Genomic DNA, 16,566 nt, shown 5'->3' on the forward strand with positions numbered 1-16,566 from the left:
CAGCCATGAAGGGGTGGATGGGACAGCACGTTCAGACAGGGCTGTGGCAGGTCACCTACCCTTGTATTGCACCAGGACCATCTAAACTGATCAGGGCCACCTAAATCCACCCAGCTCCACTTGCCAGCCTCTCCAGGTGCTCAGCTGGTGCTGGCAGAGCCACAGCTACTGCACACAAGAGGAATTCACCAAGGGATTAAGGAGCTATTTCCATCATTACCATCCTGGTATGAGCACTGGGCTGCCCCATCAGCGTTCCCCTCTCATCAGCTCCTGGAGCACGCCATGCAAATCTGCACAAAGGAGTCACAACAACACACCTGGGAAACAATAAATATCTGTGAAAAATCTCCCCATAAATCCACGGGAAGGGGAATTTATGGCATTTTCTTTGGAGATTTCTCCGGGTGTTCCCTATTAAGCCATTGTTCTTGTTTGCATAAGTATTCCTCAGACAGTGAAGTCTTCTCTGCCATCAGTTATCGGCTCTGCAAACAGGAGCAGCACCAGGCGTGGGACGTACAAACACCCAGCTGTAAAGATGAGAGACTGGCTCCTATTTGTTTGTGAAGAAATATCCTTTATTTGTGAAGAAATAAAGGTTATTAATTGCTTAGTGCAGCCACGGCACACTCCCAGAAAGGACAGGGTGAACTGACAGCCCTGACATGTACAGAACAACTGAGTAAAGAGAAACGGGCCAAAAAACTTTCTGTATGCTGTCAGGGTATGCCACACAATGGCAAAGCTATGGAAAAAATGAGGATTTTTCACATCACTGGGGAAAAGTATCGAGTGGAGAAGGAATGCACAAGTGCTGGAATCAGCCCCAGCTACCCAGAGAAATTGCTATAATGTCCAGCCACATACCAAGGCCACTACAGAAATTAGGGAAGGAAGTGCCCTGCCTGATATAGCAGCAATGAATACATTTGTAAGTGATAATACATCAGTTACCAGGCTGGGTAGAAGCCTTTCCCACAAGATTGACACAGGGGCTTATTAAAGAAGGTAATATCCAGTTAAGACACCTACTGGTCTCATCTGATGAATGGTTGACACAATGCAGGAGGGGTTTGAAAATAACAGAATATGCTCAATAGTATCAGCCCACACCTCTGGAAATACAGGTCCATGATATACAGCCTGGAGATGACATTTTAATTAACATGTGCTCGTGAAAACACAAACTGGAACCCATGTGGGAAGCACCATATACCGTCTTACTATGTTCCTATTTTGCTGTTAAAAGTTTAGGAAAAGAAAGATGGATACACCATTCTCCCATCAAGCAGGTGGTAACTAGCCAGCCAGCTGACAAATGACTGACTCCTGGAAAAACTCTCACATCAGCTAAGAACGAATGGGACATCTCACTACTCTTGGTATTATTGACTCTGTTACTGCTACAGCATAGCTAAGGATAAAAATGATGGATGATCTGGATTAGTGGGAAGTTAACAAATCCAAAGGGAAGATAGTTTTCCTAGATTATATAGGAACAAGGTTCCCAATTCCTGAAACACCTGACAGGAAGGATCTTCCTTCCTGGTGTCCATCAGGTAAGGTTTATAACTTAGCCTGGGCAGAGGTAAGCAGAAGGACAGGTCTCATTGCCTTGATAATACCAGCTGTTGTGTGATGACAGATAATAGTTTAAGAAGTAATAATATACAATTAACATCACTTGTGAAGTGTTGACCCAGGAGTGATTACCCTTTCCCTGCTCATCCCCCTTCAAAGCAAACAGGGAGGGATGCAACCCTCCCAGTATTACAGGGACAGGATTGGGAGTCCTAAATGGTATAGATGTTGAAGTGTTCCTAAATAAACTAAGTGCAACAACAAGTGATTTAAGCAAATTAGAGCACCCATTGCAATCCTCTTTATTAGCACTGGGGACTAATCAATGGCTCTTGTCTGATATATTGCCTCTGTGGGAGAAAATTAATGAGAGACCACTAGCTGATTGTAGAGGCACTTGGAATGGTCCAGGGCAATCTTTCACCAGCTCTTAGATGTATCCACACTCAACCGTGGATGCACTCCACAGTGGCAGCAATTACAAGGGTAGGCAAATGCAGCACCCTATCCACAGAGGTTTGAAAAGTAGCTTGGGACAATACAGCTGAAGACAATTTCAATCCTCATGGTATTTGCCCAGTGATGACCCCATTAACAATAAGGTTTCCTCAGTATACAGCACATAGCCAACTGTTGCACTAAATCCCAATACAATCATCCTCTTTCCCATAGAACATAAAGCATAGATACCAAAAAGTGGACGCAGGTGGCAAAAGTACATGGGAACAACAAGGATTCAACTGTAATTCCATTAAACCCCAAGACACGTCTTGAACACTGAGCAAAATGTTTATCATTTTGAAACACATGCTGATGAAATCTCTGCAACTGCACTTATATATATTGGAAAAGGATATGTTTTCTTAAGGACCCTTTGTGGTTTTATATTAGTAGGTGATATTGCAGATACAAGTAATCATTCGAATATTTGCATTCATAACTTTAGTGGAATTATAGGGTATGATTTTAATTATACAGCTCCTGTTACGTCCTGCCAGTTGTTACAGTTTAATTATACACTAGTTAAAGACTTGTTACCTACTTCAACTGGAATTAATCTTAATGCTGGTAAGGAAATTATCACAACATGATGACTTACATCAAGTATTAAAACATATATGAATTGATAGAAAGAAATTATAATCACTGTCCACCACAGTGGGGATGAAATGCGGCCTGTGTTCAAAAGAGGAAAAAGAGATGGAGAACACCACTGGTGGAAACTCTCCTGGGGTGGTCATCTACAGCCACAGGAATTTATAACCTCCTGCTCCACCCAGTGGTAATCGTACTAGCTTTGAGTCTATTAGGCCTGGTGCTTGTGATCATTCTGTATATAAGATTATGGAAGCTGATCGTGCTTTTTGAAAGGCTTTGCAAGCTTTGCTAAATGTATTAGCAGGGATGCTTAATAAAAACAAAGGGAGAGCTGTAAAGAAGTAAAGGATATTAATTGCTTAGCATAACTTGCTTAGCATTAGTAGCTAAGATGTGCTGAAGCTTTTGGTCCCACTTTGAGCAGATTTCACCCTGCACAGCTTCTGCAAGGCTGCCTCAGTTAATTGCCAGGAGAGCAGGTTGTATTTCAGCTATGACATTTCTCTGCATGTTTAACGTATCCCTATCATGGCTCCAGTGTACTTCTGCATAGATGGGTGGGAGACGGGGGAAAATGAAAAACACGTTTTCTTCCAGCATGAAATTGTGAGAGTGTCCTCCACTGAGTGCAATTACTGTTTATATGACTTCTGTAGGCTGGCTAATACTGCTAAGTATACTGGAGATTAAGGGATTTGGGGCTCTAAAGTCCATTTCATCCATCCAGGCCTGAGCAAGGCAATGAGAGCAGGGAAAAAGTCTTGCAGGAACTCTGGACCAAGCAGGGTCTGGCCTGCAGGTGACTGTCCCACCACGTCTCCTTGCTGCTCTCAGACCTGTCCCAGGCAGCTCTGAGCTCTGTGGGGGTCATGAAGGAGGGCGAATGCAGATGCCAGGGCCAAAGCACCTGCAGTCACATGCCCAGGGCTGACCCCTCACCAGTGGCTACCAAACCCAGCACACCCCATCAAGGATGCTCCCGAGCCTATGCCAAGCACTGCTGTCATGTTCCTGGATGGCTGAGCCCTCCCCAGGGTGGCACGTCAAGGACACAGGGGACAGAGGGAAGGACTTAAGCAGTCATGGTGTTGCTTCTGAGAGTGCTCAGGAGGCAGAGGAGAAGAGCTGTTATCCCTGAGTGGAGACCCAGTAACAACACTGGAGCATTTCTGCTTTGGTCGAGGCGATGGCCTCTCCCTGCCCCATGGAGAGGGAAGCTGCAGTGCTTCCCATGGGGCTGGACTGTGCTGCCAGTCCCCAGCCCTGCTGCACCTCGGCTCCTCATCAGAGATTCACCCTGGGGGTGCAGGCTGAGCTTATGGGAGGAATACCCTACCCCAGTGCTAGAAAAAAGGAAGCCTCAAAAATACCTTTCCTACAGAGCCAGCATCCTGCCCAGCTCAGAGCAGGCAGAGGCCAAGTCCTGCCGCCGCTCCTGCCCAGAGGGGAAGCCATAGCAATCTCCCCCCAGTTCTTCCAAGCCAATGGAATATGAAGCAGAGCAAATACTGGGTTGTTGTGAGGGCACTGAGGAGTGAAGCAGAGCAAGGAGATAGCTCTGAGTAGTAAAAGCTGCCCTTACGTTATGAGCTCAGACACAGCCTTGTGCATCCCCAAGCAGCAGAGGAGCCATCTCCACTTTGATCTGAGTTTGATTTAAAATGGAGCATCTCCCTCAGCATCACCCATGGGGCAGCAGTGCAGCAACCTCATTTTCCTCTGCTTTATCCCTTTTGCCACCTGCTGTGTGCCCAAGGTCCCAGGGCCACTGGCTCCCTGCACACCCTGGCCATGATGTTCTGGGGCACAGCCCTCAGCTGTGGGTGCATCCTGCTCCCTCTCTGCTCTGGGGTGGGGATGAGCCAGCACAGAGCCAGGGAAATGAGAACTTGCTGGGGCATAATGCCAATTCAAGGCCCATTAACGTCCCACAAATCCTCTGCTCCATGGCCTTATCTTCCTCTGCCATGTCCCCTTGCTCCCCCTGCCCCCTCCTCCTCCTCCCACCCTTTTGGATGTGCAGACAAGCTGTGTAGGTACTCTTGGCTGTGCTTGGGAGCCCTTCAATGGCAGTATCTGCAGGAAGGTCTGATAGGTGACATCCCTGACACCCCTTGGTGACACCTCTGAGACCCCAGGCACCCACAGGCCATGGGATTGCCCCACACAGCACAGCTCATAGCCAAATGCTCTCCTGCTCTTGCAGACTGAATATCAGGCTCTGAACATTAACTTTTACAGCATAATATATCCTGCACCAACCCACATTGCCAGGAGATACCCCAAAGCCATCACCTGATCTGGGTGCAAATGGTTGTTTAAACACCCCACACAGTCCTGTGCATACAGAATAGATTTACTGTCACTTCTTGTAAAATTAGGAAGGGATAAAACCAAACAGCTGAGCAGCAATGTCTGCTGGCCAAGGGGAGAGCAACACCAGCATGGCTCAAGGGCTTTGGCTAGAAAGGGAGTTCCAGAATTAACACCAGCACAACTCACCATGAGGCATCTTTACTTACATTCCCAAAGAGTGGATTTGACCTGGGAGCTCTCCTGACACACGGCAGCCTGGCAAGCAGTCACGTTTCAGTGCTCCTTCACTGCAGGGCAGGAGGGGCAGGAGGGGCAGGAGGGGCAGGAGGGGCAGGAGGGGCAGGCAGCTCCCCTGGGAGGTCCAGTGAAGCTCCTCAGATCAAGAACAGATGAAAAGCACTGACAGAGGAGCTCAGCCTGGCTGCCCTCGCTGCCATGGCTCTCACTGCACTGCTGGCCTTGCAGGAAGTCAGTGGCAGCAGAGCCAACAGCAGCCCTGCCACTGCCCAGAAACAGCTTTGGGTCCCTCCATGCCCCCCTCATTCCCCTTGACCTGAGCTGTCTGTTCCCCTGGCAGCTACATCCATGGGCTCACAGCACTGGTTCTGCACCTTTTCAGCAAAGAGCCTATGTTCTACAGAAATAATTGAACTCAGCCCAAGCCTTAGTATTCCACCAGAAACTGTTTGCACAGGAGGTTTGTATCCAGTCTGTTCCATCAAGAGGCACTACGTGAGGAAGGGCTTTGGAAAACAGAGCATTCCTTGAGGCAGCAGATAAATGCTGGACCAGAGTTAGTGGCTGGAGATTGGAATCTAGGCAAACTGAGACTAAAATAAGGCCTGACTGCTAGACAGTCACAAGGAATATTGCAGCAGCTGAGTTAGGAACAAGAGGAATAATCAGCCTTCAGCTATGTCAAGGGAAAGTGAGGCTGTTTCTCTAAAGGAGGTGCCACAAGCAACATCCCAGAGTTACAAGTGGAATACAACTGTGGAGAGGCTGGTTTGCACCAGTGCTACAGACCTGTGACACGTGCTTGGGGATGGTACAGCCACCATGGTCTCAGGTTTGGCACCATCCAGCCAGCAGGTCACATCCCTCTCTAGCCTTGCTGAGGCTGTGGGACAGGCTGGGAGACGAAAAGCATTCCCAAGCCCATCTAACCTGCCTATGAGAGCTCATGGCATCCTTAACCAGTCACCAAAACTCTGCAGGATCTCCCAGACCTTCCAGTGAAGGGCAAGGAAAATTCTCCTTCATTGTAGCTCCCACCTTTTATCTTTAAAAACCACAACAGGCAAGGTTAAAAAAAAAAAACCATGACAAATAATCCAAGGAAAAGAATACATCAGCCTTTGAAACCCCATCCTACAGTTGAAAGGGAGAAATGGAGGCAAGGCAAGAAAGCCAGTGTAAAACCTCATTACCATCAGAAATCCTCTCTGCCTGCCCTTACCTCCCTGCTCATTTCCATATCACAGGGGACACAATACCTTTCTTCTCTTGAAAAACATCCCATTTTTGCAGAGGCTGTCCCCACCCCCAGCACTGGTTTATGGAGCTGGGGAACAAAAGATGTACTCACACCTGCCCTGGCAAGCAATGCCAGTGTGTGAATCTCCAGGCCTTTATCAGCCCCTCAGGAGCAGTTTTTACCATTATTATTATTAGTATACTTTATCTTTTTTTTTTTTTTACCTTTAGCTTCAAGATCCTTTAGTCAGTCAAATTACACTCAGAGTAGCAGAAGTGGCAGAAAATAAAGCATTATAAGGGGTTCAGGAAGTTATTTTCATCTCAAGGAGAACGTAAGAAAGGTTGACAAGTCTCTATTCTGCTCTTATGGGATAATCTGTAGGTTCCCAGCTGATGGGGGGGGGGGGAAATTAAAAACATCAGGAGAAATTGCAAGAAGTAAAACTGAGGCCTCTGCATAAATTGAAGTAATGTGCAGCTTGGCTGACAGCTGAAGGCACTGGAGGGTGAAATGTCAGCGCCGGGAAGGAAAGGGGCGGCCACAGGGCCTGGGTGCTGGACAGAGGGTGCTGGGTGCAGGGCAGGAGGGTCACTCAGCCCCCTCCAGCTGGGCTTTCCTCATGTTAAGTGGACCTGTCACATCTTTCCAGTCCAGAGCATCACTAACAGAGCAGGCAGAGAGGGGAGGGGGAAGCAAAGCAGCTCAGCCATCGGTCAGCATCCCCATACTGCCCTGGATTGCTGGGTTTGTCCTGCTCCTGTGTGGCTGCTCCAATAAAAGCTACAAGCATCAAGTCAGGCACAGCAAAAATCTTCTGCCCAGACTTCAGGCTCTCACATTTACACACACAAGGCAGGGCCCTTCTCCCAGTAAGCACGGAATGCTGGGCTGGGAGCAGAGCCAGGATGCCAAAGCAGGGGCCAGGATCACAGGGAGATGCACAGAGGGGAGAGAAGTGGGACCATCAACTCCTCTCTGAGCCACTGGCCCATGGGGATTAGAGACTGATGCAGGCAGTGCTGGATGACCAAGAGCAGTAGGGACAGGCTGCAGGCGGGCCGAGGTAGCGGGGTCCTGAACAGCACAGAAAAGGTGCAATAATGCATTTGTGGTGTGATGTCAGAATCTGTGATATTTAAATGATCCCGAGATTGTAGAAAGTCTCTGTCTGTCAGCCCCGCTGCCAAAGCAGAAGCCATAATTGGTCTGTGCTGGTTTCCAGGTTGTTTATTCTGTTTATCTCTCACATGTTCTGCTGCCCTGCCCAGCTCTGTCCTGCAGGGCAGCGTGTGGGGCTCTGCCCTCAGTGGGATGTGACAAACATTAAATACCAGAAACTCCCTGGGCTGCATTTACAAGAACGTGCCAATATCTGTCACCTACGTTGGACAGTGTGTCCCCAGCCTGAACCAACAGAAAAATGCCAACACCACAGTGAGACATGGAGGGCATGGAGAAGGAGAAAAAGGACAAGGCACACCCAATTTCCTCCATCTTGTCCCCTTAAGGATCTAGAATCCCAAAATTTTACTTTTGCACCTGTGCCACACTTAATGATTACTTATATCAAACCCTCAGAGCTGGTAATTAATCCTGTAAGATTGGAAACTCTTTTCCATGGGCAGAGATCACAGCCAGTGTCTCTGGGGGCTCTGTCCAGTGGGTTCCTGAGCCCTGCCAGGTCCCAGGGCAGCCAGAGGGAAGCCCTGGACTCCCACAGTGTGAGGCAGCCTCTCCCCAGCGGCTGTGAGCAGAGTGAGGGATGGGACCCCTCTCCTCAGCCGGGCCGTGGGGTCCGAGCAGCCCCTGCCCGGTGCTGGCAGCCGGCCCCGCGCCGCTCCGGCTGCTGCGCGGCCGAGCCCCGCGCTGCGAGGCGCTGCTGTCGCCCGTGATTGATGGCGTGGCTCGGGAGGAAATAAATTCCCAGGCTTTTGCAGGAGGTGAACTGGGGGGTGTATCCATCTTAAAGATGCTTAATGAATGTGCCGCGGCCCGCGGAGCGGCAGCAGATACATCTCTGCAGCCAGCATTCCCCACGCTGTTCCTTGCGAGGCTCAGGCACAATTTAACAGCTTCTTATTGATTTTATTTATGTTTCCCAGGCCCTGGCAGTGTCTAGATTGCCCCAGTCCACCAAGAACCCCATAGTCACAGAGGTGACTTGCACTTGATTTTCCCATCCTGTTTCTCAACTCTGGGGACAAAACCTGGTGTTTGGCCAGAAAAGATGGAGTTTTAGTCTCACATGGGCTTCAGCTTCAAGAAGGAGGATGGTGCAGGACAGCTGGGGTGATGGTGAGCACTGGCACAGCACTGGGGCAAACACTGCTGCCACCACCCACATTGCCCCAGCACCAAGCTCTGGGTTTGTACCTTTGGAACTCAAAGCAAAATAAGGACCTTTCCAAAGACACCCTTGCAAGATGGACTTTGGAAAGTCCCAGCTTTTATGTAGCTTAGCACACCTTAATTTTCAAGGCAAGAAAAATGGCAATCAGCACTTCTGGCATGTGACTTGGCTTTGTATTTCCCTCTTCCCCTTAGGGAAAAAAAAAAAGGAAAAAGAAAGAAAAGCAGCAAAGAACAGCAGAGACCTACTTGACCTTTCCAGCTAAGAGACCTTGTCTGAATCACTGGATGGTAACAATGAATGAAATGCCAGTGCCCTGCCTTATAAATACCAGCTTCCTCTTGGGGTGAAATGCCATCTTCCAAGCATGGAAAAGCTGCAAAGAAAATGTCACCCTCGCCAAGGTGTGAAATGCCAGCCTGCTCCAAAATCCCCAGTTCAGCTGTGGGGAGATGGGCAGGCTAATGCCTGCTGCTGGATCTCCAAATTCATGCCCAGGGCCTCTCCAAAGCTCCATGGCATGAAGAGGACAGAACTTCAGTGTGGGACAGCCAGAGCATGAGTCCTCCAGCATTACCTCCAGCTTCTCAGCAGTAAGCTACTCAGAAGAGCTTCCTTGACGATTTGGGTTATTTCCCTTTTCCAGTGGCTATGAGTCAGAGGGCCAGTAAGATAAACAGATCACCTTTCAAGAACGGTTGGACAAGCCAAAACAGTTATATCCAGTTTTAACAGTAACATGAAAAAACAATTGAGCATAAGAAGATTTTGTCATCTAAAAAATTTATCACAATCCAAACTCCTAGTTCCCAGCAAAAGCTGTTGTTGCTAGGTTTAATCCTATTTATTAAACACGGGAAATCATCCAACATACTGTCCTTGTGTGAAAAAATGCTTCCAATGAAGCTGGTGATATTTGCAGTATTTCCCCTACCCTTCCAAGGGCCAGGTTTGCTTTAATCAAATCCACATTTTTCAGAAGCTCATCCTTCCTTTTTCCCCCATTTGGCATCCTCCTACCCTAGTTTCCCAGTACCAAACCCGTTCCAGGTCAGGGCAACACAGCAGGAGGGACAACTTGGACATCTCTGGGAACTGCAGGGCTGCAGAAATGCAACTAAGCCTTCCTACCTGATGAAATTACGTTGGGGAATGAATGAAGTTGCTTTTTGTCTTCTGGGAACTGGAACTGTTCTCTTTCCCCACACCCACACCTTCTTTTTTTTTTTTTTTTCCATAAATGTGTGAAATAATTTCACCACCATGTTTTTTTTCTTTCAGTTACTCCTCCTCCCCTCAGATCTCGCCTTTCCTGGCATTTGAAAATAGCTCATGAAAAGGAGGAGGAAGGAGGGGAATGAAAGGAAGTGTGTGGGGATGCAAGATGGAAGGGAAGAGAAGGGGAAAATACATGAATACTGAAAATACATGTTTTTCAAAGCAAATCAGAATGGCTGATTGCCTCGACTCCAGAACCCATTCTGGGAAAGGGCTGATAATCAAGGAAGTTTTCTGAGGCTCTCTGCATCCTCTCAGTTGTCAGGCAACACCTAGGAAGAAAGTGGCACAGCAAGGCTGCCTGCATCTGCCTGTACCTCGTGTGCAGGCAGACATCCCAGCAAGGAAAAGTGACCTTCCAGGGACCCAGATACCATCTGTGCTCAGAGCTGACCAGGATCGCTCTGAATGGATTTTTTTGGACCTGTGCAACGCTTGTGGCTGGAACAGAAATGGCTGGAAAACCTCCTCAGGTTTGCTAACCTGCCGGCAGAGCAGCAGCCTGGCCCCACGGGACCCAGGGTGAGGGGAGGGTCTTAGGCACCTCTGGCCTCAGAGGGGCTGCAGGCTGAGGGCTGGAGGGCTTTTATCTCCAGCCAGCTCCAGGCTGATGACCAGGATGCCCCCAGCTTGCTGGGCAAGCCATTAGTGCTGGAGCAGTTCCAGGGACAGCTTTGTGCCCGACCCCTCTCCCTGCCTGCCTTGTGGACCATCTCCACGGGAAATGGTTTTAATGCATCGGCATCCATGTGCCTCGCATCCAGAGCTTTCCTGCAAGCGCTTCTCTGTAATGGATTTAATCCTTGACCTGGAGTGGTGCTGCTCTCACAGGTCCCCAGGGAATCAGAATTCCAGTTGCTCCACAGCTTTCCTGCCAGGAGAGGCAGCGGGGCAGCACCCCTAATGTAAATCTCCTCTCAGCCTTGGCAGTGGTGGGGCTGCCGGCACAGGGGGAGGGATGTTCACTGCTAGGGGAGGCAGCCAGGGCAGTCTTTCCCTCCCACACCCCTTGTCTCCACTTGATATCTCTTCTCTCCCTGCACAGCACCTTCCCCCTCCTTCCTGCTCCTGTTCTCTGGGCAGCAGTTCTGGGGCCAAAGGAATGCTTTCCAGCTGTTTTCTTTAAAAAGCCCCTAAAACCTGCATGTCCCAAAACCACTGCATGTCTGTGTCTGCCACAGGAGGGACTCGGGGATTTGTTAGTGGTGGCACCAAGGGGGATCTGCAGCTGGATCAGCAGCAGGAAGGCTGGCAGCACAGGCACGGCCAGCACGGCTGCTGCTGGAGCCCTGGGAGCCACGCCACGAGCAGCACAGCTCTGCAGGGATGCACTGCCCACTCCAAAGGATGCTTCCCATCCCAATCAGGAGCATGACAAGCACTTCTCGCCTCGACAGCGTCAGAAGCCAAGAAGGGAACCACGCCTCATTCTGTGCCACAGCAGCACCGAGTTGGGCTGAGCCTTGGGGAAGTGGCAGCACACTGAGGAGAGCCTCGCTGCTCTAGGGGGCTTCAGGCCAGGCAAGAGCACCCCCACACCCCCAAGAGTGAAGATGGGGGGCTCTGCCATTATGTGCAGCTCCCCTGGGACATTGGAGGGGATGAGTTGGCCAAACCAAACAGGCAGTGCTGCCCCAGCCCAACACAGTCTGCAGGAGCCCGACAGGACCACCTTGAGAGGGCAGTGGGACACTGAACATTGCTCCAGCTAAATTCCTGAGCCCAGCAATCCGCTTCTTCCCTCAGGAGATGCCACCCTGTGACGCTCTCTCTTCTCACCCTCCCACAAGGACACTAATTTTTTCCAGCTGAGCTGAGGAACAAACAAATCATCACCCACTCCAAGTAGGTGGGTTGGCCACGGTCAAGGAGAAGATGCTTTGTGCTTGGCAATGGTCCACGGAGCTAAGTCAGCAAAGCCGGATGATAGGCAGCAAAGCCACCCTTTCCAATAACAGCTCTGTGACACACAGATCACTCCTGCTCCAGAGGTCTCCAAGGGCTTAGTGTGAACTTCATAATTCCCCTGTTTCCAGCACACAGGAATGCTGCTTGCAAAGCTAATCATCTTCTAGGGCATCTTCATTAGCCTTAGAGCACTCTGCTTCTGGCCTCCTGCATCCCCACCGGAGGCCCTGGGCCATGTCCTGCTCTCATGTACCACAGTGTAAATGAGTGTATCCCCACCTGACATCACATTTTGGATATTTCACTGGTGTCCAAACATGCTCTTGGAGGCTCAGAAGAGCAGCACTCCTTTCACTTCCAAGGTGACACCAAGCCTGCAAGACCCCCAGCCTACCTTGTGGATCTAACCTGGCCTGACACAGTTCCTTCTCCACAGCCCCACCTTTTACCTCCAGAAATCTGCAGAAATCCCTCCTCTCCTGAGCTCAACATGAGGCATTTCAACTCCTGAGCCTCAAAATCAGACACAACACATTTTACCCACACATCCCTGCATGCCACAGACCAAGAGGCAAACACTGAAATACACCTTAATCCTCACTCACAGAAGCACCTCCTAGCAGAGCAGCAAATTATTTTATTGTAGGAAAAGTCCAACCAGGGACCACACTGAAAGCCTTCACAAGCCATGTGCAAATAACCACACATTAACAGCAGGCAGGCACTGAAGCAGGGCAGTGCAATGTGGGCTTCATGTGGAAATATCATCTCTGCCCAAGGCATGGCCAGCACTGGGCTTTCCATGTGTCATCCTGAGCCCCCCTGTGGGAGTTTCTATCCAGGCAGAGGCCTGGGAAAGTGCTGGGAAAGAATGTAAATAATTCTTTATCTCTCTTGTTTTTTACATTGTTTATAGTTAAGTTTTATTACTGTGCGTCAAGAACTCTGCACTAATGGTGGTAGGTTGTTTTCACTTCAGAACCAATAGATTTAGTCCTTGCAGAGCTCTGTATGAAAGAGCGGTATATTTTAAATAAACAGGAGTTTTACTCTCAACAGTCTTCTAAATCAGAGTTCTCTTCATTCCTGTCCTGCCTCAACAGCGACACCCCCCATTCTCCTTCCTGCTCCCCAGCACCTGCCAGTGGGGTCCCTTTATATTTTATTCTGCTCTGGGGCTGCTCACGGGGCTATTTGTGGGGCAGCTCTCTCTAGTCCAGCCCTGAGAGTCCACACTCCTCTGCACCAATGTGGGAGCATCAAAAGCCTCCACAGGTCCCACAAGTGTTTCAGCTGGGCCAAACCAGATTTTTCCCAAGAAATGAAGTTTTAATGGACATTTTCCAGACAGCTAGAAAGGCACACGGTGCCTGCCAGCACTTGCACTGCTTGGACGTACCCCAAGGGTCTGGCATAAAGCAGCATCTACCATGGCTGGGAGAAAAGTGGCTGCAAACCTGGCAGCTCAGCCTTACAAAGCTGGGCCAGACATGGGGTTTCCATACTCCATAGCTCCCAGCCCTGCCACATTCTTCACTTGGGATGTAAGATGGCACAACAGCCTCAGATGAACCCAGCTCTCCCACCGCCACTGGGCTTGGACGTGGGGCTGATTAGAAGGATTAAAAAGCAGTTCAGCAGTGGGCAGCAGGAGGGATGTGCTGGCAAGGCCCAGGCTCACCAGCCTGTGGGATGCCATGGGAGGTCTTGAAAGGAAAGAAAGATCTGAGCGGGCATCGCTGCCCAGCTCCCTCTCTAACAAGGGACAGGAACAACCCGCAGTTCTCAAAGAGCTCCCAGATGAAAGCAGCTCCATCCCCAGGATCTTGTTATTATTTCACAGATGTTTCTCACATACCTTTTCTTTACTGTTCTTTTTCTATAGTTACTCATTGCTCTCAATAAATGGGGCCTCTGTGGCTGCAGGCAGTGGGTGGCAGGAAAGGCAAGGCAGCTCTGGGGGCTGCCCATGGCACTGGCAGGACCAGACACTGCTGAAGCACACAAACACCACTGCTAGGGATGTTGAAATGTGCACCTGCAGGTATACCCTGCACAGGACCTCAGTTCACCTCCCCAGCTCCTTCTGCTCCTTGCCAGCAGGACGGGCTTTGCAATGGCTGGTTTCTCTGGGAATTGCTAAGAAACCCCATTATGAAAAGCATTAGCAAAGTGCAAACAGTTGTGATCCAGCCTCTACCTCTACCTCCGGGCAGGATTGCTGTAAGACAATCTGAAATCCAGGCTGAGGAGATCCTGCCTGGTCTGCCCCAAATCTGGCAGTAAAAACAAAATCTCTCCCTCCTTGAAAAGCTAGAGCTACTAAATGGCAGCAGGCAAAGCTCTGTCTTTGCAAAGCAGCCCTGAGCAGGACAGCCTCAGCCAGGGTCACTGGGCAGAGGGATGGGGTGTCCTCCTGCTCTAAGCTGGGCATGCAACCTGGCCCTTGGTCTCTCTCAAACCCTGACTGAGCTCTGGCAGGATTAGCACGATGGCTGAGTGACAACAGAAGACTGAAAGGGGGAAAGGGAAAGGATTAAAAATAGATTCCAGTTTTGTTTCAAATATTGTAAAATAAAAGGTCGTGCAGCAACTATTGTGGAACCAAAAGCACGCCCGCATCTCGGGCTGCGAGGCAGCTCAACAGCAGATGTATTTTTCATTAAAGGACTATTTAATATTGCAGGTTCCTGCTGAAGACCTGCTTTCTTGGTTCTGGCTGATTGCCGGGGAGGCATTTCTTCCCCTCCTTTGCCTGGAGGAGCAGGGATTTCCTCCCACAGCCCCAAGCAGTCCCTTTTGCACTTCTCCCTGCTTTGACATTCCCAGGAGCATCTCTAACCCCCACCAGCACCCCCAAGCACACACCCAGCACTACAAGAGAGCCCCACATCCAGCACACATCCAGCATACAACCCACGTAACATAGCATCAAGCTGGCAAGCAAAGGTAAATAAGAAACAAATTATCAGGCACTTTTAAAAAAGCAAAATGAAGGGCAGGAGCAATCCCAGCCGCACAAGCCCAAGGACTGGCAATAAAGGGAACGCCTTACCCCCTAATGTGAGACATTTAGACTTTGTAAACTCAAACTTTCTCATTTATCACCTTTGCACTGCCTCTGTCTGCTTCATGGCTGTCAGGCCATGATAATGTATGAACAGCAGTCATTTATCCCTCAACATCTCATTCAGTACAGACACACTGTGCTGTGGGAATGGATTCACCCCACGCCCAGTTCAGCTCCCAGCACAATAAGGCTAATTTAGATGTTTAGCCAAATCCTCCTTTTTCCTCTGTCCTCCTTTTATTTTATTTTAAAGCCAGGATGTGCTGGGGACAGCAATTGGAAGTGACAAGCAGCTGCAGGTAGAACCCTGAGTGAAACCTTCTCCTCTCCTGCCTGCTTCTCGTCTGGGATGTCCCCCTTGGGCACCCACCCCAGGTACTGGCACCCTGGGGGGCTGCACTGGAGCACCTGGTCCTGCTGGTGTTATTTTCTGGGCTCTGAAAAGCAGCACAGGAACCACTGACACATCTTAGGCATCTTAGCAGTGGGGGTCAACACAGGCAGTGACCTCCCTCGGTCCCCCTGGAGTTGGCTTTGGTGTCCCCATGTTTCCCAAACACGCTGTATTTGGTTGGCATCGTATGCAGAGTGCTGGCTCTGCCTCCCACGCAGCTGTTGATTGTGCAGCAGGGCTCTGTTTGTTCGAGATTTGCAAGAGGGAAGGAGGGAGCAGCAGGCAGCTCTGCAAGTGGGTACGTGCCTAGATCCTGCCATTTTCAAAAAATAAAGATATTGCCATTAATTAATTCTTAATTAATTAACAAAGGTTTCAACACTGAGAGATGCAGAATGCATAGAAGGGAAAAAAAAAAAGGCAAAACTCCCTGGCTGTTGGACACATTTCTTCTGGTAGAAAAGCTGTTTAGGAGATTTAAAAATTCACGTTCAGATGATTTTGGAGGAGGCATGAAGAGCTGGCCGGAGCCCTGGTGGTGCCACCTCTGCTGGGTGCAGAGCCCATCCTGTCCAGCACCTATGGGTGCTGCCCCTATCCTGTCAGCTTCTGGTCCTCCAGCCCAGCCCATCCCTCTGAGAGGGACGTTGCCTGCCATCAAAGGAGCTGTCCACAAAAGTCCCCAGGGCTTGCCAGCTTGCTGGCAGAGGAAATATCAAACCTTTCTGGAAATCAAACAGCAGAGTCAGAACAGAGGGAAGAAAAGAAAAAAACACAGGAAACGAAACCTAAACTGACATCCTTTGTAATTGAAAACACCCAATGTGGAGAATCATCGCTCAGAGGACAACACGCTTTCTACAGAGAAAATCCAAAGTGACTCCGACCCCGGGGCAGCTTCCCCAGACACCGCCGGCATCGGAGAGGGCCTGGCATGAGGACTGTCCCTGCTCTCAGCCCAGCTTTCTGGCAACAAGCTCTGAGCATGCAGATGCACTGTGTGTGATTAAATCCTGTGAAACTAGTGCCAGGAGGACTGGAGCAGGCTGCCCATGGGCTCTCCCACCACCAGCAGTGGCAAGGCAAAC

General features: G+C 49.8%; 1 protein-coding gene across 3 annotated transcripts in view; it reads right to left on the reverse strand.

The window, feature by feature from the left end:
* Positions 1-16,566, reverse strand: part of LINGO1 (leucine rich repeat and Ig domain containing 1) — a 199,029-nt gene that overhangs the window by 104,284 nt on the left and 78,179 nt on the right. The window lies entirely within an intron of this gene.

Source organism: Lonchura striata, chromosome 10 (assembly GCF_050655825.1).
Source record: "Lonchura striata isolate lonStrDom1 chromosome 10, ASM5065582v1, whole genome shotgun sequence".
Lineage (NCBI taxonomy): Eukaryota > Metazoa > Chordata > Aves > Passeriformes > Estrildidae > Lonchura > Lonchura striata.